A 26,346-nucleotide genomic window follows, 5' to 3' on the forward strand; every position below is an offset into this window, starting at 1 on the left:
CATTCACTTTTAAACAACTGGCATCTTAGAAGGTAGCAATCAGCGAGAGGAGATTGAGAACACAAAACACCAAAACTCAAACATTAGGAAGCTTAAAACATATGAGACCCTTAAGACATGCCCATGAAATGATAGTCACAGCAGAGGGAAAATTAGTATGGTCACACATGAAAGCATTGCTCAGAGATACTTAGGAGACCAAAATAAGCCTCAGGGAAGCAATCTCACTGCATATCATTATAAAGAAGGGGGAGGAAAGGTCATTCTTCAATAATATCCACCAGGCACAGCAACAAAAAAAAAAAGAATATGTACAGTAATGGTAATGCCACGTGCACTAAGGTCTAATCAATCCAGAACGGCCACTGTATAAATCCTGAATACAGAATTCAGTGCAAAAGATTTAATTTTAGATATGGGATAATCTTTACTGCCCTTAGCTGCTCTATAAGGATACTTTCATACTAGCGTTATTCTTTTCCTGATATTGAGTTCTGTCAAAGGGGCTCAATACCAGGAAAAAACTGATCAGTTTAATCCTACATTCTGAGTGGAGAGCATTCCGTTCAGTATGCATCAGTTCAGTCCCTCTTACGGTAATTGGCCGGAGAAAATACTGCAGCATGCTGCGGTGTTTTCTCCGTCCAAAATTCCGGAACACTTGCCGGAATGCCGCATCCGGCATTCATTTCCATTAAAATGTATTAGTGTTGGATCTGGCATTAAAATTGCCGCATTGACGGATCCGGTCTTCTGGTCTGCCCATGCACTGACTTTTAAAAATGTGAAAATAATAAATACCGGATCCGTTTTTCCGGATGACTCTGGAGAGACGGATCCTGTATTTCAATGCATTTGTCAGACTGATCCGCATCCAAATCCGTCTACAAATGATATCCGTTTGCATAGGGATTTCCGGATCTGGCAGGCAGTTCCAACAACGGAACTGCCTGCCGGATCCTCACAACGCAAGTGTAAAAGTACCCTTAGATAGAATTTTTCATCATAACTGGTACCTGACGACTGAAAGCACAGAATAACAGAGTTGGCAAGCTATAGCACAGATTTTGACGGTCAATTTAGCGAGTTTTTTGGTTTCATGTTACTAAACCTTAAAGGGAAAATGTCACCTGTGACCTCCCTATACAACTGTTTGTATAGACACATAGCTGTGGTTGCCACTGAGGAAGGGGTCAGAGGTCCCCGAAACGAGTCTGGCGTAACCAGCTGAGAACTCCCACCGGACTAACAAGAGGCCTCTATACAGATGGAATCAAAACTACTAACAGACTCACTTTAACAAAGGCATATGCAACAGGCAGCAATGTATGGTTGTATATAACTATATAGCACATGAGTCTACATATTGTTTTCATGGCACTATATATGTGTTGAGGTGGATTGTACTTGCTAATTATATAATTTTTGCTGTACTACTTCTGCACTTCTTCACCCAGTGGGGCAACCCAACCATGGCTTTCCTAACTTTATAAACTTTTTTCTTTCAAAATTCAATTAAAAAAATGATTTAAAAAAAATGATTAAAGGAGTTTTCCAACTTGCTAGGATTTTCTATCACTTGTTAAATGGTGGACTGTAGGGACCACTCCAATCCTTGACTTCTTTAAAAAAAAAATTTACTGCAGATATCCACCGTGTCGGGATTTTTTTAACTTTAATAGATTTGTAGTTTACCGTCCACAGGATAAAACCACACATGCTAATTTGTAGGGTTGGTCCTCCTGATTAAAATTATACCTGTGCTATGAAAATGAGTTGTGGAGTTCCCAAGAAAAAATATATTTTTCTTTATGCAAATGAGGGCTTCAGCGCACGAGGGGCGTGGCCAGCACTGGAAAGTTGAGAAGCAGAAGCACCCCTAAGTGCACTAAAGCCCTCCAGCAGGTTTCAGGAGTAACAAGGGCTAAAGTTGGAACTGTCTTATAAAAATAATTATACTTAAATCAATCCTAAGGTTTGTGACATGCAAGCATTTTTATATTAGCTGCTGCAGTCTATGGAGGAGTCAGAGTTCTTTAAAGGAATCAGAAAATTACCTATTGTTTAAAGGGTTTCTACCACTTAGGTGTCACATATTTAGCTGTCAGACACTAGCGATCCGCTAGTGTCTGCTCTGGCCAACCATCCTAATATAATTGCTTTTGGGACGGTGGTTTGGCTAAAAAAACTACTTTTATTAATATGCTAATGAGCCTCTAGGTGCTATGGGGGCGTCATTAGCACCTAGAGGCTCCGTCTACCTTCAGAAACTGCCGCCCCCAGCGCGTCCCTCCAGCCCGCCCATCTCCTCCTGAATGCGATCCTCGTATGTATTCTGCGCATGCGCAGTGAATGTCTGACAGCTTCCCTGCTCAGACATCTCCACTGCGCCTGTTCCTCGGAGCACTATGGCGTCATCGCGCAGGCGCAGTGGAGATGTCTGAGCAAGGAAGCGGTCAGACATTCACTGCGCATGCGCAGAATACATACGAGGATCGCATTCAGGAGGAGATGGGCGGGCTGGAGGGACGCGCTCGGCGGCGGCAGTTTCGGAAGGTAGACGGAGCCTCTAGGTGCTAATGACGCCCCCATAGCACCTAGAGGCTCATTAGCATATTAATAAAAGTAGTTTTTTTAGCCAAACCACCGTCCCAAAAGCAATTATATTAGGATGGTTGGCCAGAGCAGACACTAGCGGATCGCTAGTGTCTGACAGCCAAATATGTGACACCTAAGTGGTAGAAACCCTTTAAATCATGTTTTAAAACATATTTTTAAATAATTTTTGATGGTGTTATTTTTAATTTTACATGTCAATATCTATATTTAAACAAACAAACATAAGATCAGTTTTCACTGTGGCCACTAAGCCAAATAATTGGCACCACTTCTTGGTCTGTACAGATCACTTTACTGCAGTTATCTGCTTATCTGTACACAGAGGTGATATCATTACAGGCATGAATTAGAATGCACCATTCACAATAGGTGATTGCCACATCGTATCTATTCTTTCCTTGTGCAATGACCTCTGCACAGGGCACAGAGCATGCCTAGAAAACTCTCCCTTAGTAGTCAACGAGGTCCTCTCCTGACCATTGTGTCTATGGACCATGATGGGGCTGCCATAAAGCTTTTTTATGCAGCATAAATGCTGTTAAGGACAGCTCAGTCAATATGGCCGTCCCCATTATAAAAAAAATAAAAGTTTAAAGGGGTATGCCCACAACATAATTTATGTCTAATAACTGGATGCCTTACCTTGTTCAGCATCAGATTTCAGTCTATAGGAGTTGTGGAGACAGCCTAGCAACTGGCCTCCTATCCATTTAAAATTCATCTGGCTGTTGGCTGCTGTATCCAGATGGTCAGGGGACCCCTGTTAACATATTGTGAGGATATGCCATACATTTCCACTGTGGGAAACCTGCTTTAAGGCTAAATCTACACTTAGACTTTTTATATCGATGTCAATTGATTTTAACTAGAGTTGAGCGAACACCTGGATGTTCGGGTTCGAGAAGTTCGGCCGAACTTCCCGAAAATGTTCGGGTTTGGGATCCGAACCCGATCCGAACTTCGTCCCGAACCCGAACCCCATTGAAGTCAATGGGGATCCGAACTTTTCGGCACTAAAAAGGCTGTAAAACAGCCCAGGAAAGGGCTAGAGGGCTGCAAAAGGCAGCAACATGTAGGTAAATCCCCTGCAAACAAATGTGGATAGGGAAATGAATTAAAATAAAAATTAACCAAAATCAATTGGAGAGAGGTCCCATAGCAGAGAATCTGGCTTCCCGTCACCCACCACTGGAACAGTCCATTCTCAGATATTTAGGCCCCGAAACCCAGGCAGAGGAGAGAGGTCCCGTAACAGACAATCTGGCTTCATGTCAGCAGAGAATCAGTCTGCATGTCATAGCAGAGAATCAGGCTTCACGTCAGCCACCACTGCAACAGTCCATTGTCATAAATTTAGGCCAAGCACCCAGGCAGAGGAGAGAGGTCCCGTAACAGACAATCTGGCTTCATGTCAGCATAGAATCAGTCTTCATATCATAGCAGAGAATCAGGCTTCACGTCACCCACCACTGTAAGAGTCCATTTTCATAAATTTAGGCCCAGCACCCAGGCAGAGGAGAGAGGTCCCGTAACAGACAATCTGGCTTCATGTCAGCAGAGAATCAGTCTTCATGTCATAGCAGAGAATCAGGCTTCACGTCACCCACCACTGTAAGAGTCCATTTTCATAAATTTAGGCCCAGCACCCAGGCAGAGGAGAGAGGTCCCGTAACAGAGGATCTGGCTTCATGTCAGCAGAGAATTAGTCTGCATGTCATAGCAGAGAATGAGGCTTCACGTCAGCCACCACTGCAACAGTCCATTGGCATATATTTAGGCCCAGCACCCAGGCAGAGGAGAGAGGTCCCGTAACAGACAATCTGGCTTCATGTCAGCAGAGAATTAGTCTGCATGTCATAGCAGAGAATGAGGCTTCACGTCAGCCACCACTGCAACAGTCCATTGGCATATATTTAGGCCCAGCACCCAGGCAGAGGAGAGAGGTCCCGTAACAGACAATCTGGCTTCATGTCAGCAGAGAATTAGTCTGCATGTCATAGCAGAGAATGAGGCTTCACGTCAGCCACCACTGCAACAGTCCATTGTCATATATTTAGGCCCAGCACACAGGCAGAGGAGAGAGGTCCCGTAACAGACAATCTGGCTTCATGTCAGTAGAGAATCAGTCTTCATGTCATAGCAGAGAATCAGGCTTCACGTCACCCACCACTGCAACAGTCCATTGGCATATATTTAGGCCCAGAACCCAGGCAGAGGAGAGAGGTCCCGTAACAGACAATCTGGCTTCATGTCAGCAGAGAATTAGTCTGCATGTCATAGCAGAGAATGAGGCTTCACGTCACCCACCACTGCAACAGTCCATTGGCATATATTTAGGCCCAGAACCCAGGCAGAGGAGAGAGGTCCCGTAACAGACAATCTGGCTTCATGTCAGCAGAGAATTAGTCTGCATGTCATAGCAGAGAATGAGGCTTCACGTCAGCCACCACTGCAACAGTCCATTGGCATATATTTAGGCCCAGCACCCAGGCAGAGGAGAGAGGTCCCGTAACAGACAATCTGGCTTCATGTCAGCAGAGAATCAGTCTTCATGTCATAGCAGAGAATGAGGCTTCACGTCAGCCACCACTGCAACAGTCCATTGGCATATATTTAGGCCCAGCACACAGGCAGAGGAGAGAGGTCCCGTAACAGACAATCTGGCTTCATGTCAGTAGAGAATCAGTCTGCATGTCATAGCAGAGAATCAGGCTTCACGTCACCCACCACTGCAACAGTCCATTGGCATATATTTAGGCCTAGCACCCAGGCAGAGGAGAGAGGTCCCGTAACAGACAATCTGGCTTCATGTCAGCAGAGAATTAGTCTGCATGTCATAGCAGAGAATGAGGCTTCACGTCAGCCACCACTGCAACAGTCCATTGGCATATATTTAGGCCCAGCACCCAGGCAGAGGAGAGAGGTCCCGTAACAGACAATCTGGCTTCATGTCAGCAGAGAATTAGTCTGCATGTCATAGCAGAGAATCAGGCTTCACGTCACCCACCACTGTAAGAGTCCATTTTCATAATTTTAGGCCCAGCACCCAGGCAGAGGAGAGAGGTCCCGTAACAGAGGATCTGGCTTCATGTCAGCAGAGAATCAGTCTGCATGTCATAGCAGAGAATCAGGCTTCACGTCACCCAACATTGGAACAGTCCATTGGCATATATTTAGGCCCCGGCACCCAGACAGAGGAGAGGTTCATTCAACTTTGGGTAGCCTCGCAATATAATGGTAAAATGAAAATAAAAATAGGATTGAATGAGGAAGTGCCCTGGAGTCCAATAATATATGGTTAAGGGGAGGTAGTTAATGTCTAATCTGGACAAGGGACGGACAGATCCTGTGGGATCCATGCCTGGTTCATTTTTATGAACGTCAGCTTGTCCACATTGGCTGTAGACAGGCGGCTGCGTTTGTCTGTAATGACGCCCCCTGCCGTGCTGAATACACGTTCAGACAAAACGCTGGCCGCCGGGCAGGCCAGCACCTCCAAGGCATAAAAGGCTAGCTCTGGCCACGTGGACAATTTAGAGACCCAGAAGTTGAATGAGGCCGAACCATCAGTCAGTACGTGGAGGGGTGTGCACATGTACTGTTCCACCATGTTAGTGAAATGTTGCCTCCTGCTAACACGTTGCGTATCAGGTGGTGGTGCAGTTAGCTGTGGAGTGTTGACAAAAGTTTTCCACATCTCTGCCATGCTAACCCTGCCCTCAGAGGAGCTGGCATTGACACAGCTGCCTTGGCGACCTCTTGCTCCTCCTCTGCCTTGGCCTTGGGCTTCCACTTGTTCCCCTGTGACATTTGGGAATGCTCTCAGTAGCGCGTCTACCAACGTGCGCTTGTACTCGCGCATCTTCCTATCACGCTCCAGTGCAGGAAGTAAGGTGGGCACATTGTCTTTGTAGCGTGGATCCAGCAGGGTGGCAACCCAGTAGTCCGCACAGGTTAAAATGTGGGCAACTCTGCTGTCGTTGCGCAGGCACTGCAGCATGTAGTCGCTCATGTGTGCCAGGCTGCCCAGGGGTAAGGACAAGCTGTCCTCTGTGGGAGGCGTATCGTCATCGTCCTGCCTTTCCCCCCAGCCACGCACCAGTGATGGACCCGAGCTGCGTTGGGTGCCACCCCGCTATGACCATGCTTCATCCTCATCCTCCTCCACCTCCTCCTCATCCTCGTCCTCCTCGTCCTCCAGTAGTGGGCCCTGGCTGGCTACATTTGTACCTGGCCTCTGCTGTTGCCAAAAACCTCCCTCTGAGTCACTTTGAAGAGACTGGCCTGAAAGTGCTAAAAATGACCCCTCTTCCTCCTCCTCCTCCTCCTCCTGGGCCACCTCCTCTTCCATCATCGCCCTAAGTGTTTTCTCAAGGAGACATAGAAGTGGTATTGTAACGCTGATAACGGCGTCATCGCCACTGGCCATGTTGGTGGAGTACTCGAAACAGCGCAACAGGGCACACAGGTCTCGCATGGAGGCCCAGTCATTGGTGGTGAAGTGGTGCTGTTCTGTAGTGCGACTGACCCGTGCGTGCTGCAGCTGAAACTCCACTATGGCCTGCTGCTGCTCGCACAGTCTGTCCAGCATGTGCAAGGTGGAGTTCCACCTGGTGGGCACGTCGCATATGAGGCGGTGAGCGGGAAGGCCGAAGTTACGCTGTAGCGCAGACAGGCGAGCAGCAGCAGGATGTGAACGCCGGAAGCGCGAACAGACGGCCCGCACTTTATGCAGCAGCTCTGACATGTCGGGGTAGTTGTGTATGAACTTCTGCACCACCAAATTCAGCACATGCGCCAAGCAAGGGATGTGCGTCAAATTGGCTAGTCCCAGAGCTGCAACGAGATTTCGCCCATTATCACACACCACCAGGCCGGGCTTGAGGCTCACCGGCAGCAACCACTCGTCGGTCTGTTGTTCTATACCCCGCCACAACTCCTGTGCGGTGTGGGGCCTGTCCCCCAAACATATGAGTTTCAGAATGGCCTGCTGACGTTTACCCCGGGCTGTGCTGAAGTTGGTGGTGAAGGTGTGTGGCTGACTGGATGAGCAGGTGGAAGAAGAGGAGGAGGAAGCCGAGAAGGAGGAGGTGGCAACAGGAGGCAAAGAATGTTGCCCTGCGATCCTTGGCGGCGGAAGGACGTGCGCCAAACAGCTCTCCGCCTGGGGCCCAGCTGCCACTACATTTACCCAGTGTGCAGTTAGGGAGATATAGCGTCCCTGGCCGTGCTTACTGGTCCACGTATCTGTGGTTAGGTGGACCTTGCTACAGATGGCGTTGCGCAGTGCACACTTGATTTTATCGGATACTTGGTTGTGCAGGGAAGGCACGGCTCTCTTGGAGAAGTAGTGGCGGCTGGGAACAACATACTGTGGGACAGCAAGCGACATGAGCTGTTTGAAGCTGTCTGTGTCCACCAGCCTAAATGACAGCATTTCATAGGCCAGTAGTTTAGAAATGCTGGCATTCAGGGCCAGGGATCGAGGGTGGCTAGGTGGGAATTTACGCTTTCTCTCAAATGTTTGTGAGATGGAGAGCTGAACGCTGCCGTGTGACATGGTTGAGACGCTTGGTGACGGAGGTGGTGGTGGTGGTGTTGGTGGTACATCCCCTGTTTGCTGGGCGGCAGGTGCCAACGTTCCTCCAGAGGCAGAGGAAGAGGCCGAGGCGGCAGCAGCAGAAGAGGCCGAGGCGGCAGCAGCAGAAGAGGTAGCAGGGGGAGCCTGAGTGACTTCCTTGGTTTTAAGGTGTTTACTCCACTGCAGTTCATGCTTTGCATGCAGGTGCCTGGTCATGCAGGTTGTGCTCAGGTTCAGAACGTTAATGCCTCGCTTCAGGCTCTGATGGCACAGCGTGCAAACCACTCGGGTCTTGTCGTCAGCACATTGTTTGAAGAAGTGCCATGCCAGGGAACTCCTTGAAGCTGCCTTTGGGGTGCTCGGTCCCAGATGGCGGCGGTCAGTAGCAGGCGGAGTCTCTTGGCGGCGGGTGTTCTGCTTTTGCCCACTGCTCCCTCTTTTGCTACGCTGTTGGCTCGGTCTCACCACTGCCTCTTCCTCCGAACTGTGAAAGTCAGTGGCACGACCTTCATTCCATGTGGGGTCTAGGACCTCATCGTCCCCTGCATCGTCTTCCACCCAGTCTTGATCCCTGACCTCCTGTTCAGTCTGCACACTGCAGAAAGACGCAGCAGTTGGCACCTGTGTTTCGTCATCATCAGAGACATGCTGAGGTGGTATTCCCATGTCCTCATCATCAGGAAACATAAGTGGTTGTGCGTCAGTGCATTCTATGTCTTTCTCCGCTGGGGAAGGGCTAGGTGGATGCCCTTGGGAAACCCTGCCAGCGGAGTCTTCAAACAGCATAAGAGACTGCTGCATAACTTGAGGCTGAGACAGTTTCCCTGGTATGCATGGGGGTGATGTGACAGACTGATGGGGTTGGTTTTCAGGCGCCATCTGTGCGCTTTCTGCAGAAGACTGGGTGGGAGATAATGTGAACGTGCTGGATCCACTGTCGGCCACCCAATTGACTAATGCCTGTACCTGCTCAGGCCTTACCATCCTTAGAACGGCATTGGGCCCCACCATATATCGCTGTAAATTCTGGCGGCTACTGGGACCTGAGGTAGTTGGTACACTAGGACGTGTGGATGTGGCAGAACGGCCACGTCCTCTCCCAGCACCAGAGGGTCCACTAACACCACCACGACCATGTCCACGTCCGCGTCCCTTACTAGATGTTTTCCTCATTGTTATGGTTCACCACAACAACAAAAATATTATTTGGCCCAATGTATTGTATTCAAATTCAGCGGGATATAAATTTGAGGCCTAGTATTTAGGCGCTGGGTGACCGGTATGGATTTAGTGACAGAATTGGACTTGGAAATGCACAGTAGCGTGTGTGTGAAGTTATTCTGAATGACCCTATGTGCACCTTGAATATTATATACCCTTTTAGGGATAGATTTCAAATAGCTCTGATATAGCAGGAACCACTAAATTATGAAATTGCTAAATTGGGAATTGTATTTCAACCCAGAACAAAAAATGTGCTTTGACGGACACTAAATAACTTTCCCAGCCACAACAGGACAGCGGTAACGAGAGATTTAGCGGGATATAAATTTGAGGCCTAGTATTTAGGCGCTGGGTGACCGGTATGGATTTAGTGACAGAATTAGACTGGGATATGGCCAAAAAATAACCACACTATTGCTGGTTAAATGCACTTGGTGACGGGCGCAGCTTGCCCCTGATGTAGTATATGGCCAAAAAATGAACAGACTATTGCTGGTTAAATGCACTTGGTGTCACAGCTTGACCAACCACACTACTGAGGGTTAAATGCACTTGGTGACGGGCACAGCTTGCCCCTTATGTAGTATATGGCCAAAAAATGAACAGACTATTGCTGGTTAAATGCACTTGGTGACGGGCGCAGCTTGCCCCTGATTTAGTATATGGCCAAAAAATGAACAGACTATTGCTGGTTAAATGCACTTGGTGTGATAGCTTGACCAACCACACTACTGAGGGTTAAATGCACTTGGTGACGGGCGCAGCTTGCCCCTGATGTAGTATATGGCCAAAAAATGAACAGACTATTGCTGGTTAAATGCACTTGGTGACGGGCGCAGCTTGCCCCTGATTTAGTATATGGCCAAAAAATGAACAGACTATTGCTGGTTAAATGCACTTGGTGTGATAGCTTGACCAACCACACTACTGAGGGTTAAATGCACTTGGTGACGGGCGCAGCTTGCCCCTGATGTAGTATATGGCCAAAAAATAAACAGACTATTGCTGGTTAAATGCACTTGGTGTGACAGCTTCACCCTGATGTAGGCTTTAGCCAAAAAACAACCACACCATTGAGGGTTAAATGCACTTGGTGACAGGCGCAGCTTGCCCCTGATGTAGTATATGGCCAAAAAATAATCAGACTATTGCTGGTTAAATGCACTTGGTGTGACAGCTTCACCCTGATGTAGGCTTTAGCCAAAAAACAACCACACCATTTAGGGTTAAATGCACTTGGTCGCAGCTTGTGCTGGCGCACCACAAGACACAAAATGGCCGCCGATCACCCCAGAAAAATGTGACTGACAAACGGTCTGGGCAGCCTAAAAACAGTGAGCAATTGAGTATCAGCAGCTCAATGATCCACAGCTGCAGATCGATCAATAATCAAGTACTTTGGAGGAGTTAATCTGCCTAATCTCGCCCTACTGTCGCAGCCGCAACCTCTCCCTACGCTAATCAGAGCAGAGTGACGGGCGGCGCTATGTGACTCCAGCTTAAATAGAGGCTGGGTCACATGGTGCTCTGGCCAATCACAGCCATGCCAATAGTAGGCATGGCTGTGATGGCCTCTTGGGGCAAGTAGTATGACGCTTGTTGATTGGCTGCTTTGCAGCCTTTCAAAAAGCGCCAAGAAAGCGTCACAAAAGCGCCAAGAAAGCGACGAACACCGAACCCGAACCCGGACTTTTACGAAAATGTCCGGGTTCGGGTCCGTGTCACGGACACCCCAAAATTCGGTACGAACCCGAACTATACAGTTCGAGTTCGCTCATCCCTAATTTTAACTATTGAGTGACAGCCGCAGTATACACAGCAACATTTCTTGTGATGTCAGTATCTTCATTATCCAACTCTTTATTGATTTAATTTATGGCATACATGAAAAGGCTTGAATTTAGCGGAAACATCACATTCACCATTTTTAAATGTGTACTATTAATAAAAATCAATAAAGAGTTAAATCTTGAAGATGGTGGCGTCACAAGAAATTTTGCTTCTGAGCTGTGGGTGGTGAGGATCCATCGGCTGGACATCCTGTTGTTTTCCTGACTCCAGTGGTGATATAGACATTGGAGCTGTTCTCAACTTTCTGTAAGTGAGGGTGAGCTCCAGTGCGGGTCAAAAACATAGAACATGGGCAAATCTTTCCATTATTCAATATCTCTCTTCTCTACTAGTTTCAGCTCAAAATAACTGATGGAAAGAAATGACAAAATCACTGAAGTGTGAACAGGGCCTAAGCTGTAGAGCACTGAAATTGCATACTGCTTTGGATTATATCTGTAAATTAAATGTGCTACAAAATGTCTAGGTATAGCTTCAGCCGAATTAAAGATAGAGCAATTAACAGGAGCTCTAGCTGTTGTAGTGACTATCTGCTACCAATACTTATATCACTAAATGGATGAGTTAATCTCATTTAGCTCCCAGGCACTTATCACTGTTAATGGTCATTTAGGTCATTCTACATCAGCCTGTCAATTTTAAGCACATTTGCAGCCTGCTTGAATTAATCATACTGCGATCTATATTACATTGACCTATGAGCTAATCTGCTATTAAGTTCAGTGTACAGTCTTGCTGAGTTTCTTCAGCTAAAAACATGTGTATAATTGTATAAAATAGCACAATTAAACAACCAATTGGCAAATAAATAAATAATTAAACTGCCTAGTAGAGATAAGCGAATTTCCCAAAATTTGTTTCAGGTCCAATCAGCTGTCATATATTTGATTCAGCAGAATAAATTCTGTCCAAATTAAAAGTGTCCTGATTGCCACAAAAAGTTGTTTATGACACTCTAGGGTCTCTTAGGACTGTATCCAGTCCATTTACAACTCTTTCACGCCAAGACAGCAAAATATATGGCTAAACGCATGGTGCAGTGACCCAGGGGATCACTGCTAAAGAGTTAATTTACTGCTAAAAGAGTTAATTGTTTGCCAAGAGTTTAATGTTGTAATTTGTTGTCAAAGAATCTATTTCCTCATACACTATATACACCTTATTGTTATGTATGGGCAACAAGTGGTTTAATAGGTGGATGGGCTGGTCCTGCCTCTGGTTAGAGGGAGTCTTAGCTCAGCAGGGCCGGAGGCAACACGTGCAACTGCATGTATAAACTCATGAGAAGTAGGCCTGAAGAGAAGCCTGATCCAGGAAAACACTATTCCTATGATTGAAAACTGCCAGAAATCAACTGAACTAAAGAACTACCATTGAGGGAAAGAGAATGGAAATTTTTATAGGGTTAAAAACTACTGAGGCCATGCAATATTCAGACAGGTACTGTCTCAGAGCACAAAAAGGGTTCCCCTTAATATTGAAGTGGTGATATTAGGAAATCACATTATTCAGGAGCTTGCCATTTTTATTAGAAAAATAACATTTACTGTATATATGTATCCACACTTAAATGGAATGTTTCACCAGGAAATTACCTATTGTTTAAATGATGCTGTTATATTAGACATTTTTGTTTTAATTTTACTTTCCCCATAAAAAAAACACCTAAAACTGCACTGATCACTAGGCCTAATAATGTGTCAACTCTTTGTGTCCTGTACAGTAACCTTTCAGTATCCATCACATTATCATCACAGGCAGAATTACAATGACAGGTATTAACTTTGTAAAAATAACACAGGATATACTATTTATTTCCTTATGATCTCTGCACAGATCACAGAGCATGCCTAGAAAAATCTCCAATAGAGGTCAATGGAATCCCCTCCCGTCTATTGTGTCTATGGCCAAAGAACAAGAGAACATCCTCTCCTCCTCTTTCATAGGATGCATAGATGGGCTCTCTTTGGTTCTTAAATGGCCAGTAGTGTTGGTCGAGCACCAAAGAACACTTCCCGATGCCCGGGTGCCCTACAGAGCACCCGAGAAAAGTGGAAGTCAATGGGAGAACCCGAGCATTAAACCAGCCACCCCCTACTCTGAAGAGGGGAGGGTGTTGGGACTCTAGTTCGGCTTAGGAGTCCCTGCTCTGACTCCATATATAGCTATGTCCATATATGGAGTCAGTGCTTGTGGGTACCCAGTGTATTTAAATCTAATTTAGCCTCTATTTCCGACAGGATTCAAACTCACAACCTTCTACATTACAGCCAAGAATCTTATCCACTACACTATATAGCTGCATGGCCATTTAGACTTTTGCTGTTACTAGTAGTAAGTATTCCTATACAGCAGAAGTCTCTTTTTTTCCCCCTAGTAACTGGCCATGCAGCTGTATAGTGTAATGGTTAAAATTTTGGGCTGTAATGTAGAAGGTTGCGAATTCAAATCCCGTCAGAAACTTTTCAGAAATAGAGGCTAAATTGAATTTAAACATATATATAAGTTTTTAGCCATAATATATTTACATATATTATTACATATTTAGAATATATAATATTTTATAATATATGTAAAAATATTATGGCTAAAACATCAGTAGTAGTTTTCCACATATTATGCATTCATATATGGTATTTCAAGTATGATTTTATCAATATATATATATATATATATATATATATATGTATTTTAGTAATATAAATTTAATTTAGCCTCTATTTCTGAAAAGTTTCTGATGGGATTCAAGCTCACAACCTCCAGCACTGTGGCTCAGCCCTTTTGGAAGGCACTTCATTCATGGTCACCATACCTCCCCATTCAGCTGGCAGATACACTGCCTGTCCCAAACAAAGTCGGCACAAAAAAAAAAAAAGCCTTTAGCTTTGATTATCGCAAGCATTCGCTGTGGCATTGTTTCGATAAGCTTCTGCAATGTCACAAGATTTATTTCCATCCAGTGTTGCAATAATATTTCACCAAGATCTTGCATTGATGATGGTAGAGTCTGACTGCTGCACAAAGCCTTCTCCAGCACATCCCAAAGATTCTCAATGGGGTTAAGGTCTGTACTCTGTGGGAGCCAATCCATGTGTGAAAATGATGTCTCATGCTCCCTGAACCACTCTTTCACAATTTTAGCCCGATGAATCCTGGCATTGTCATCTTGGAATATGCCCGTGCCATCAAGAAAGAAAAAATCCATTGATGGAATAACCTGGTCATTCAGTATGCTCAGGTAGTAAGCTGACTTCATTGCTGGAGCACATACCGTTGCTGAACCTAGATCTGACCAACTGCAGCAACCTCAGACCATAGCACTGCCCCCCACAGGCTTATACAGTAGGCACTAGGAATGATGGGTGCATCACTTCATCTGCCTCTCTTCTTACCCTGATGCGCCCATCACTCTGGAACAGGGTAAATCTGGACTCATCAGACCACACGACCTTCTTCCATTGCTCCAGAATCCAATCTTTATGCTTCCTAGCAAATTGAAGCCTTTTTTCTGGTTTGCCTTACTGATTAGTTTTTCTTATGGCTATAAAGCAGCTCTGTCCCAATCCCTTGAGTTCCCTTCGCATTGTGCATGTGGAAATGCTCTTACTTTCAATAATAAACATAGCCCTAAGTCCTACTGTTGTTTTTCTTCAATTGGATTTCACCAAACGTTTAAGTGATTGCTGATCACGATCATTCAGGATTTTTTTCCCCGCCACATCTTTTCCTCGAATACGATGGATCCCCACTATCCTTCCAGTTTTTAATAATGCAGTTCTTAACCCAATTTTAGTAGTTCCTGCAATCTCCTTAGATGTTTTCTCTGCTTGATGCATGCCAATGATTTGATCCTTCTCAAAACGACTAACATCTTTTCCACGACCACGAGATGTGTCTTTCGACATGGTTGTTTAAGAAATGAGAAGCAACTCATTGCACCAGTTGGGGTTAAATAACTTGTTGCCAGCTGAAAGATAATCGCCCATGTAGTAATTATCCAATAGGAGGCTCTTAACTATTTGCTTAGTTAAATCCAGGTGGCAGTGTATATGAACAAAACATGATTTTAAGCTTTTATCAACAGTAATGCAGTTGCAGACAGGCTTCCATAATTCATAGTTCATCATACCGACAATTTGACACATAATATGAAATATGTACAGCAGGTTTCCCAAAATGTAAAAATCCTCATATGTGAATGCATGCAGTCAGGTGGGAGGGTGTTTGGGTTTCCTACGATGCCCATGATGTACCAGATGCGATAACATGTAGATCATAAGAGCTTATGATACACCTACTCATATTCCTGTATTCAGTCTAACAGCCCCTGGATCATATGCTGTAAAGGGACTGCAGTGTCTCAGGCTTCATGAATTTCCATTAGATTTAGTGTGAGGCGTTATGCATACTTAATTAGCAGTTCCAAAGAGACAGGTTGACATACCACCAGATGCTAATTGGACTGCAAAAGTGTAAATGTATCCCACTACACATAATGCTGGACTTGTGGCACTGAAGGTGCCTCCAATACCATGTCCCTCACACTGGTTACTGCACAGTATTATACAATGAGGTATAGGACATAAAATCACACCACATTGTCATAAAATCACTCAACAGATAATATCTGCTATACAATAGGCCACCTATTTACCATAGGGGCATAGGCATTACTCATAAAATCACTGAACAGATAATATATGCTGTATTTATCACAGTTATAAAACTCCAGTGACTTACATTTCAGGGACATGCAGGCTGAGTATTTTCGTGAGATGCAGTTTCACACTCTTCTCCTTACATGCTACATTTAAGAGTTGATAGGAAGCAACCTATCACAAGCAGGGGGAAGGGGAGATAGTCTGAAGCTGTAGCAGTATACTACTCTGCAGTGAGAGTTAGAAAGCAGAAATCCTTGGTCACTGACCTATCAGGAGGCAGAAATCATTGGTCACTGACCTATCCTTTGCTGCCCCTAGATAATGTCCCAGAGCAGAGCAAGTGCAGTGTCATGGGACTCCATTCCCTCTTTCTCTGCAAAGCCATAGGTAGGCTGCATCAATGGAGCCATATAAAGTGGCCTAGGGGAAGAAAGACCCACAATGGCAAACAAGTAAAACAGATATACACAAGACCTGCTCAAGAGCCTCCACATCATTATTTAATAATAGCCTATGTTGCACTATGTCGATATCATATTTTTTCCCTTATAACCTACCTCTGGAGATCGCCTGTATGGTAGAATATATTGTAGACAAGTGTCTCTCAAACAGGGTTTCCAGGAACACAGGTTTCTAAAAACCTTGTATGGGGTTCTTTTGAAGACCTAGTTGGGAGACAGACATTCTTGTCTCTGGCTCTTATGATACCTAGATAGCCCGTTGGCACTATTTCACCTCTTTCCTGCAACTTAATTTAGGGCCTGTTCCTTTCTGGATGACGTCAGCAGAATAGAAAACCAGTCAAAGCCTAGGGAAACTGGACATATGGCTGCTAAGGGCAACAGCCATGAAGTCTAACAACACATGCAAAAAATAAGATGTATTGGACTCACGCAGTACATCATCAGTAAGCAGTTTGGTAGCAGAGATGTAGCAGTTAGGAATGTCGTACAGAGGATAATCCAAATAATCCAGAGAATCAGGTCATGAAAATTAGGCTACATGCACACTTTTTATCACGGCCGTCACATGGCTGTTTTCAGAACTATTGCAGTCTATGGAGTTATATACATGGCCTTTTTTTAATGACCAGTGAACAGTGGCTGTCAAAAAATAGGACATGTTTTAATGGTCGCTTAGACAGGAGTGCACCTGTCTAACAGCTGTTAACAAGGGGTACAGTAGTGCAATATGGCCTTTTAGGGGTTAAAAAAAAATCACTCACCTCTTGATAGAGAAGGACCTGCCAAAGGACCTGTGCTCAGCATGCTGACCTCACCGCATGATCATGTTGGGAGTGGGAGTACATGGTCACGTCATCATGCTTAGTGCAGAGCCTTCACAAACAAGATAGGAGCGACTGCTTCTGCGTGTGCAAGTGGATGAAGTGAGTGATTTTTTTTGTGCTATAAACATTACAGCTGAGGACCACTATGGGAGACATAGGGGCTACCATGGGGACATTATTAAAGCTGGGGGCCACTATGGAGGGCATTATGGGCCACTATGAGGGGCATTATTACTGCTGAAGCCACTATAGTGGACATTATTATTACAGGGGGCCATTATGGGGGGATGTTATGTATACTGAGGGCACTGCAGGGGTTGGGAATTATTTTTTTTTTAAGGCAATTAAATTAATCAGTTTTTTATGGACAATTTCAACTGCCATTAAAAACAGACAGACGGCCAGAAAATGGATGCACAGATGGTTTAAAAATGGCCATGAAAAACTGAGTGTGTCCTTTTTTAATGGCCGTTTTTTTTATTGTCGTGTACATTTGGTCTAAGGTTCAAGAGAAAAACACGAAACCAGGTTACAAGAAGCCACCACCTCTACGTGATACTGAGGTCAGTGGGCTGCCAATTTATATAAAGTGGCTGTACACTGAATGCATGCACTACTGTGATTCATTCTGGCAGTGGCCACCAAAGAGAAAGGGCACTTGATTGGCACTTAATGCATTGCAAGGACAAAATAAAACTCAGGTTACTGAAACATGTTTTGTATTTGGGAAGGACATGCAGTTAAGCCCTCTCTGACAGAATATAAATATGGCTAACTAAGGAATGTTTTTCTCACTGGATATTCTCCTCTAGAAGCAAAGCACAATTTTCTTTTGGATACAGAAAAATTATTTCTGAAAATGGAGGTACAGTAGAGCCCCTTTGACTTCTATGGTTGCCATGCTGCACTCCATAGAACTTAGTGGTTGTACGGAGGTGTAATGCGGTAGTGCAACTGAGGCTTTACTTTATATAAATACCTTTCTGTCATCTAAACCATAACTGATAATGAATTGTTATGATTGAAAAGGATCTTAACTATAATAATCAGTCATAATGAATATAGATAACTAATATGAAGAATAGGAAATTCATCTGGACGTTTTCCGAACAAGCTGCTTACATACCTGTTACTTTTACCATATGAACATGATTTATGGCCCTTCATCATTGTAATTGTGGTAATTGTGAGCCTCTAAATGATTAAAGTGGAAGAAACATCTAGCGACATACACGAAAGGCACAATTAAGAAGATTGTAATTCTGAGCACATTTAAGGAAGACAGCTAATTACAAGCACTTTACAATAAAAGGTGTTAACTTGAAAGTTTGAGGAATTTCATGGCAAAATGTCAAGTGTGTACTTTTTTTTCATTTTTTTTTTACATGTCATTATTTTCCTTGTAATTTTGTAGAAATAGGTTGGATTTTTCATGTATATTTCTGATGGTAAATCAAACATGTCAGAACACATTAAAGAAAGGCAATTACTGGTCAGTGATATCATAATGACCAGAATTTATAGGGGACTTATAGTGATAAATAAAGGCTTATCAATCATCATCATCATGTTTATTCTTTTTATCTGCCCTTACATCCAATAGAAGAGGGTCTGGTTGGCACTCCACGTAAAGCAATGTGGTGCTAAGTGGCAAGTAAACAAAAATATAAAATACATAGAAACATAGAATGTGTAGGCAGATAAGAACCATTTGGCCCATCTATTCTGCCCAATATACTGAATACTAGGAATAGCCCCTGGCCCTATCTTATATGAAGGATGGCCTTATGCCTATCCCATGCATGCTTAAACTCCTTCACTGAATTTGCAGCTACCAGGGTTAAGCTAGAAATACAGCAATAAATTTCTAGGTTTTAAAAAACAAAATTTTTTTTGCTGTCATATTCTGTTAGTAAAGAAACACCCTTTTTGGGCAAAATACTTAATTTGCGGCCTTGTCTGCATCTGTCAGTGTGAGATACACGCTTTAGATACTGCTGTGCTATTCTGGTATTAAAAAAACACCCATTTTGGGCAAAATACTTTATTTGCGGCCTTGTCTGCATCTGTCAGTGTGAAATTCAAGTGTTATATACTGCTGTCATATTCTGTTATTAAAAAAACACCCTTTTTGGGCAAAGAACTTAATATTGCAGCCTTTGCTGCATCTATGATTGTTAAAAACAAGCTTGAAATACTTCGATAATTTTCTGGGTTTTAAAAAAACCCTATTTTTGTCAATACCCTCCATCTGGGGCCTCTGCCGCATTTGTTAGTGTGCAATTTAAGCTAGAAATACAGCAATAATTTTCTGGGTTTTAAAAAACACCTTTTTTGGGCAAAATATTGCAAAATTTTGCAGGCCTTGCTGCATCTGTACGTGTGAAATTCAATCGTTATATACTGCTGTCATATTCTGTTATAAAAAAACACCAATTGTTGGCAGAAACCCAAATTTGCAGTGTGAGATACATGCGTTAGATACTGCTGTTCTATTCTGTTATTAAGAAAACTAAATTTGCGGCCTTGTCTGCATCTGTCAGTGTGAGATACACCCTTTAAATACTTTTGTTCTATTCTGCTATTAAAAACCCCCACCTATTTAGGGCAAAAATCGTAATTTTGCAGCCTTTGCTGCATCTGTCATTGTGAGATACACCCTTTATATACTGTTGTTCTATTCTGTTATTAAAAAAGACCCATTTTGGGCAAGATTTGAGAAATATGAGGAGAGCGTCAAATAAGGGACGTGGCCCAGGTCGTGGTGCTGCTGGCGGAGCTCCTGTTGCAGGGAGAGGACGTGGTCGATCTGTGCCACGCACAAGTGAAACACCTTTCTCAGGTGCGATTAGGTGACAGAACCTTTGGTCGGGCCCAATGCGGTCGGGCCTAATGCGGTTCTACGAATGGTGAGGCCAGAACAAGTACAGGTGATGGTAGATTGGGTTGCTGACAGTGCCTCCAGTTCCTTTACATTGTCTCCCACCCAGTCTCCTGCTGAAAGATCAGAGTTGCCACCTGCCGCCGATGTCCATCAGTCTTTCACCTCACCCCCTTGCAAATCAGCCAAGCAGTCTGAGCCCCAAGTCATGCAGCAGTCTCTTCTGCTTTTTGATGACTCTGCTAGCAGAGTTTCCCAGGGCCATCCACCTAGCCCTGCCCCAGAAGTGGAAGAGATTGAGTGCATCGAGGCCCAACCACATCTTGGATGATGATGAAACACAGGTGCCAACTGCTGTGGCTTTCGAAAGTGTGCAGACCGACAAGGAGAGCAGGGGTGAAGACTGGGTGGAAGATGATGTGGAGGACGATGAGGTCCTCGACCCCACATGGAATCAAGGTCATGCGAGTGACCTGTGTAGTTCGGAGGAAGAGATGGTGGTCGCACAGAGCCACCAGCATAGCAGAAGAGGGAGCAGGGTGCAAAAGCGGAGCAGCCATCCTCTAGACAGTACGCCTGCTACTGCCCACCACAGCAAGGGACCGAGCACAACAAAGCCAGCTCTAAGGAGTTCCCTGGTGTGGCAGTTCTTCAGACAATGTTCTGACGACAAGACACAAGTGGTTTGCATGCTGTGCAATCAGAGGCTGAAGCGAGGCAAAAACGTTCTCAACCTGAGCACAACCTGCATGACCAGGCATCTCATGGAGTAGACACCTCAAAAACCAAGAAAGGTCTCTGGCTCCTCCTGCTTCCTTTTCTGATGCAGTCTCGGCCTCTTTATCCACCTCTGGAGTGACAGTGCCATCCCGCAAACAAAGGATCTGCCAGCAACACCACCACCTGGGTTACCAAGCATCTCCACAATGTTCCATGGAAGCGTTCAGCTCTCCATCTCCCAAAGACTGGAGCGGAAGAGGAAGTACCCCCCCTAACCACCCGCGATCCCTGGCCCTGACTGCCAGCATTTCAAAATTACTGTCCTTTGAATTGCTGTCATTCCATCTGGTGGAGACGGAGAGTTTTAAAACCCTTATGGCGGTGGCTGTCCCACAGTACATCGTGCCCAGCTGCGACTACTTTTTCAGGTGTGCCACCTGTCCCTGCACAACCAAGTGGGGGACAAAATCAGGTGCGCACTGCTCAACGCCATCTGTGGCAAGGTCCACCTAACTACGGACCAGTAAGCACGGTTAGGGACGTTATATCTCCATAATAGCACACTGGGTAAATGCAGTGATGGCTGGGTCTGAGGCGGATATCAGTTTGGCGCATGTCTTTCCACCACCGAGGATTGCAGGGCGCTTCAGTTTGCCCCCTGTTGCTTCCTCCTCCTACTCCGCTTCCTCATCCTCTACCAGCTCCTCGTCTGGTCAGCGTAACACCTTCACAACCAACTTAAGCACAGCCAGGGGTAAACAACAGCAGGCAATTTTAAAACGCATCTGTTTGGGGGACGAACCCCACACCGCGCAGGAGCTGTGGACGGGCCTTGAACAAGGGACCGATGAGTGGTTGGTACCAGTGAGCCTCGAGAGTCCTGTATTGTTATATATTGTCACTACCTCCCCGAGTCGGAAATGGGTAATTGCCGTGCGCACCCTCCTTTCCTTAGATTCTTCCGTTTTAATAACTTCTCCCACATTTCCGCTCGATCACAATTAAACTTCATCCATTGATCTCCCTTGGATGTGGTCTCTCTTTCTCACGCTCCCTCTCTGGCCTGGAACCCTGATTCTCCGCTAACCGTGATCAACATGTGGAAGAGCTCATCTCCATAGTCATCTGTATCGCCGTCCTCAGGACGTCATCACGCCGCCTGAGCCGTACAGCGCGGGACACAGGCCGGAAGAGGCCTGCATCGCATCGCTGACATGGAGGTAAGTATAAGTGTTTTTATTTATTTATATATATGTATATATATATATAGACACAATACTTTTAATGGCACATTGGGGGGCTGTTATTGCTGGCACATGGGGGGCTGTTATTGCTGGCACATGGGGGGCTGTTATTAATACTGGCACATGGGGGGCTGTTATTAATGCTGGCACATGGGGGGCTGTTATTAATACTGGCACATGGGGGGCTGTTATTACTGGCACATGGGGGGCTGTTATTACTGGCACATGGGGGGCTGTTATTGCTGGCACATGGGGGCTGTTATTACTGGCACATGGGGGGCTGTTATTACTGGCAGGGGGGGCTGTTATTGCTGGCACATGGGGGCAGTTATTACTGGCACATGGGGGCTGTTATTACTGGCACATGGTGGGCTGTTATTACTGGCACATGGGGGGCTGTTATTACTGGCACATGGGGGGCTGTTAATACTGGCACATGGGGGGGCTGTTATTACTGGCACATGATTGGGGGGTTGCTCTTGTTACTGGCACATTATTGGGGGCACTATAGGGGCATTTGATGAGGCCACAAAGAAGGGGTATTTTATATGGGGCGCTCTGTACAGTACAATTTTATACTGGGACACATTATGGTGGGTACTATGGGGAAGGGGGGAGAGGAGTACTATGGGGTCATTTTCGGGGGGAACTAAGAAGGGGTATTTTATACTTGCAAATTATTGGGGACACTGAGGGCATCTACTGGAGCATTTTATACTGGTACATTATGGGGGGCACTAAGAGGAAGGAGGGTGTGGAGCACTATGGGGGCATTTACTGGGGGCACTATATAGGGGTATTTTATACTGCCACATTATGGGGCACTATGGGGACATTACCTCACCTGGGGGCATTACAAGGGGGTATTTTTTGCACTGTCACATTATAAGGAGAATTATTTCTACTGGGGAGGCATTATTCTTGTTGAAATGAAATAGGCCACTATATGCTTTAACCAGAAAACAATTAAAATAGTGCAGTGCATCTATATTTTTCTGGTAGTACTGAAATACGCCCCTTTACACTTTTAACAGAAATAACTGCAACAGTGTAGTGCGTATATATTTTTATTTTTTTACTGTAATACACCCCTATACGCTTTCACCAGAAATAACTGCAACAGTGCAGTGCGTAGATATTTATCTTTTTTTTTACTGTAATACACCCCTATACGCTTTCAGCAGAAATAACTGCAACACTGCAGTGCATATATATTTCTCTTTTTTAATGTAATACACCCTATACGCTTTCAACAGAAATAACTGCAACAGTGTAGTGCGTATATATTTTTCATATTTTTTAATGAAATACGCCCCTTTTCACCAGAAAAAAAATGCAGAAGTGACCTTGGAATATACCGGTATATTTCTCGATGAACTATACGCTTTATTTATATGCTTTAACCAGAAAACAATTAAAATAGTGCAGTGCATATGTATTTTTCTTTTTTTACTGTAATACGCCCGTATACACTTTTAACAGAAATAACTGCAACAGTGCAGTGCGTATATATTTTTCTTTTTTTCTGAAATATGCCCCTATATGCTTTCACCAGAAATAACTGCAACAGTGCAGTGCGTATATATTTGTATTTTTTACTGAAATACGCCACTATACGCTTTCACCAGAAATAACTGCAAGAGTGCAGTGCATATATATTTTTCTTTTTTTTACTGAAATACATTCCTATATGCTTTCACCAGAAATAACTGCAACAGCGCAGTGTGTATATATTTTTCATTTTTTAAATGAAATATGCCACTATACGCTTTTCACTGCAATAACTGCATAAGTGCCATGGGAATATGCCGGTATATTTCTTGTTGTTTTTCTTTAAACATAAGAGTTTTTTTTAATTGCTGTCCCTAGCGCCTTCACACATCTGCCCCTGCAGTCTGAACGCTGGAAAATGGTAGAATCTAAAATGTCTGCCGCGTTTAGGGCTGTGACATCAAAGGGCTGGCTTGCTGCTGATTGGCTGCATGCAGGCATGTCAATCTGAGTGATTCCGCCTTCCCAGAGTTCCTTGCCCTCAGTCCTCACATGTGTAGCTGCCATTTTAGCAAAATTGCGATTCGTTACTACGAATCACAAGGAAATTCACATTCGTACGAATTGACGTTTTCCTGAAATTCGGATTGGATTCATCAGCTTTGAGTCGCTTATCTCTAATCTGAACATCTTGTATAAAACAGAGTAGTGCATACAGTAGAAGCTGCACATAGAGTGTGGTGGTTACTGCTGGATGAACGGATCCAGAGGCAGATTGGAAACTTGAAGTGGCCCTTGAAAAAAAAAAACTAAAAATGGCCCCATGTTGTAGGAGTGTCTAAATTGACAGCAGATGGGGCAACATAAGTAGGAGCGGGCAGCAATACCATAGCGCAAAATACAATTTACCACAGTGCAGCACAATATATTGGGCCAAAAGCTTTCCTTCTGTGTTGGCCATCAATAGCTACCATTTTCTGTTCTCCTCCTTCTCCAGTTGTCTCTGATTAAGATATAGAGAAGGAGGCTTAGGAAGTGAGATGCAGCCCATAATTGAATTCAGGAGGACATGTGTAGTTGCTTGCTGGGCACATGAGTACTTGATTCTCACATCGTTAATTACCGCTGAGAGCTGATTATGTACCTGGCCAGCGGCAGAAAGGAGGGCCTGGGTGGCCCCCTGGGCATCGGCCCACCGGCAAGTTTCCCTGTAAAGTCTACGGCCAACCCGCCCCTGAAGGGATCAGGTTCCGTGAAGTAATTTAATAAGGGGTGAACAGAAAAGAGTCAGATTAGTAAGTGTAATAGGCCAGCCTAAAGATATGTGTTGTTAGGGCACACACTACTATGGATATTGGGATTTAGCCTGATTGTTTGGAGTAGATCATTCAAGATAACTGAATGATAGCTCAAGAAAAGTGTTTGAACCAGAACTACACAGATCAGCTGATTTGCAGGGTTGAGGGGTGTCGGGCCACCATCAATCAGCTATTGATGGCATATCCGGAGGGAAGGCCATCACTTAAAAGAGGTTGGACAACCATTTTAAGTAGTACTTCAAGTAGTTATGGTGCAATTATAATAAATAATAAATAATTCTAAAAGGATAGTAAATCAAATTCCTGGCTCAAAGACTTTTCTTGACCTGCAACAATTATCTCAAATGTGCTACTGCAAACAATTAGGTTTAATCTCAATATCCACAGTTGTATCCACAGACCCATGCAGATCAGCTAGTGATCGCCTTTCCTGAGGATATGCCATCCTTTAAAAAAGACTGGAGAACCCCTTTTTATTGAACTTTCAGCTTTTCTATTTGCTTAGAGATATGTGGCCCATGCTCTTGTCAAGACTGGGGATCAAGATTTGCTTAGAGATATGTGGCCCATGCTCTTGTCAAGACTGGGGATCAAGATTTGCTTAGAGATATGTGACCCATGCTCTTGTCAAGACTGGGGATCAAGATTTGCTTAGAGATATGTGGTCCATGCTCTTGTCAAGACTGGGGATCAAGATGGGAATTTTTCCTGTTTGCTCTTCACTACACAAGATGCAACTCTGGGCACCTTTAAGTCCAGGACTGCTGTCATAATAACTCCATCCCCACCAATTGCCTTTAAAATGCTCTTCCTCCCTTGTACAGCACAATAATTATGTCTGATTTCAGCACTTGAGGGGCTAAAAATGAGTTTTCTCCAATCCCTGCAGTTACAACAGAAGCAGGGCTTTTGTAGCTCTTGGAGGTGCACAGTATCCCTGAGATTATTATGATGAAAATCTTTATAATGTTGTGGCAACTTTATAGCCATTCAAGATGTACATTTTCATCACTGGAAGGCAACAGGTTAATATTCTTGTTTCTCTGTGTTTTTGGTGGCTTATTTAGTTTAGTGAAATGCATCTATTAGTATAAGCTTAGACTTTAAGGATTTTCCTAGCTCTGGGCTGTGATAAAAGAGGACACATCCCATTTAGTTACTGCTACATAAGGATTGAGAATCACAGACACATAAACCGACAAATTATCATGACACACAAGGTGACACAACTGCAATCAATAGAAATTAAGAAAAGTGAGGCATTTTAGATGTAGAGACTTTTCTTAGGCTCTTGATCATGTGTAGTGTGCTATGATGGGGGAAGCGACAGAATAAACTTTGAGCCATTAGACGAATAAAACAAAAGCTCTCCATTTTATTACCATAGGGTTCATAAAGCATGGCTTATCGTCATCCACCACCTACCCTGCCCTAATTGGTGATTCCAGAATTAACACTTACCTACCT

The sequence above is a fragment of the Bufo gargarizans genome, chromosome 2 (genome assembly GCF_014858855.1).
Source record: "Bufo gargarizans isolate SCDJY-AF-19 chromosome 2, ASM1485885v1, whole genome shotgun sequence".
NCBI lineage: Eukaryota > Metazoa > Chordata > Amphibia > Anura > Bufonidae > Bufo > Bufo gargarizans.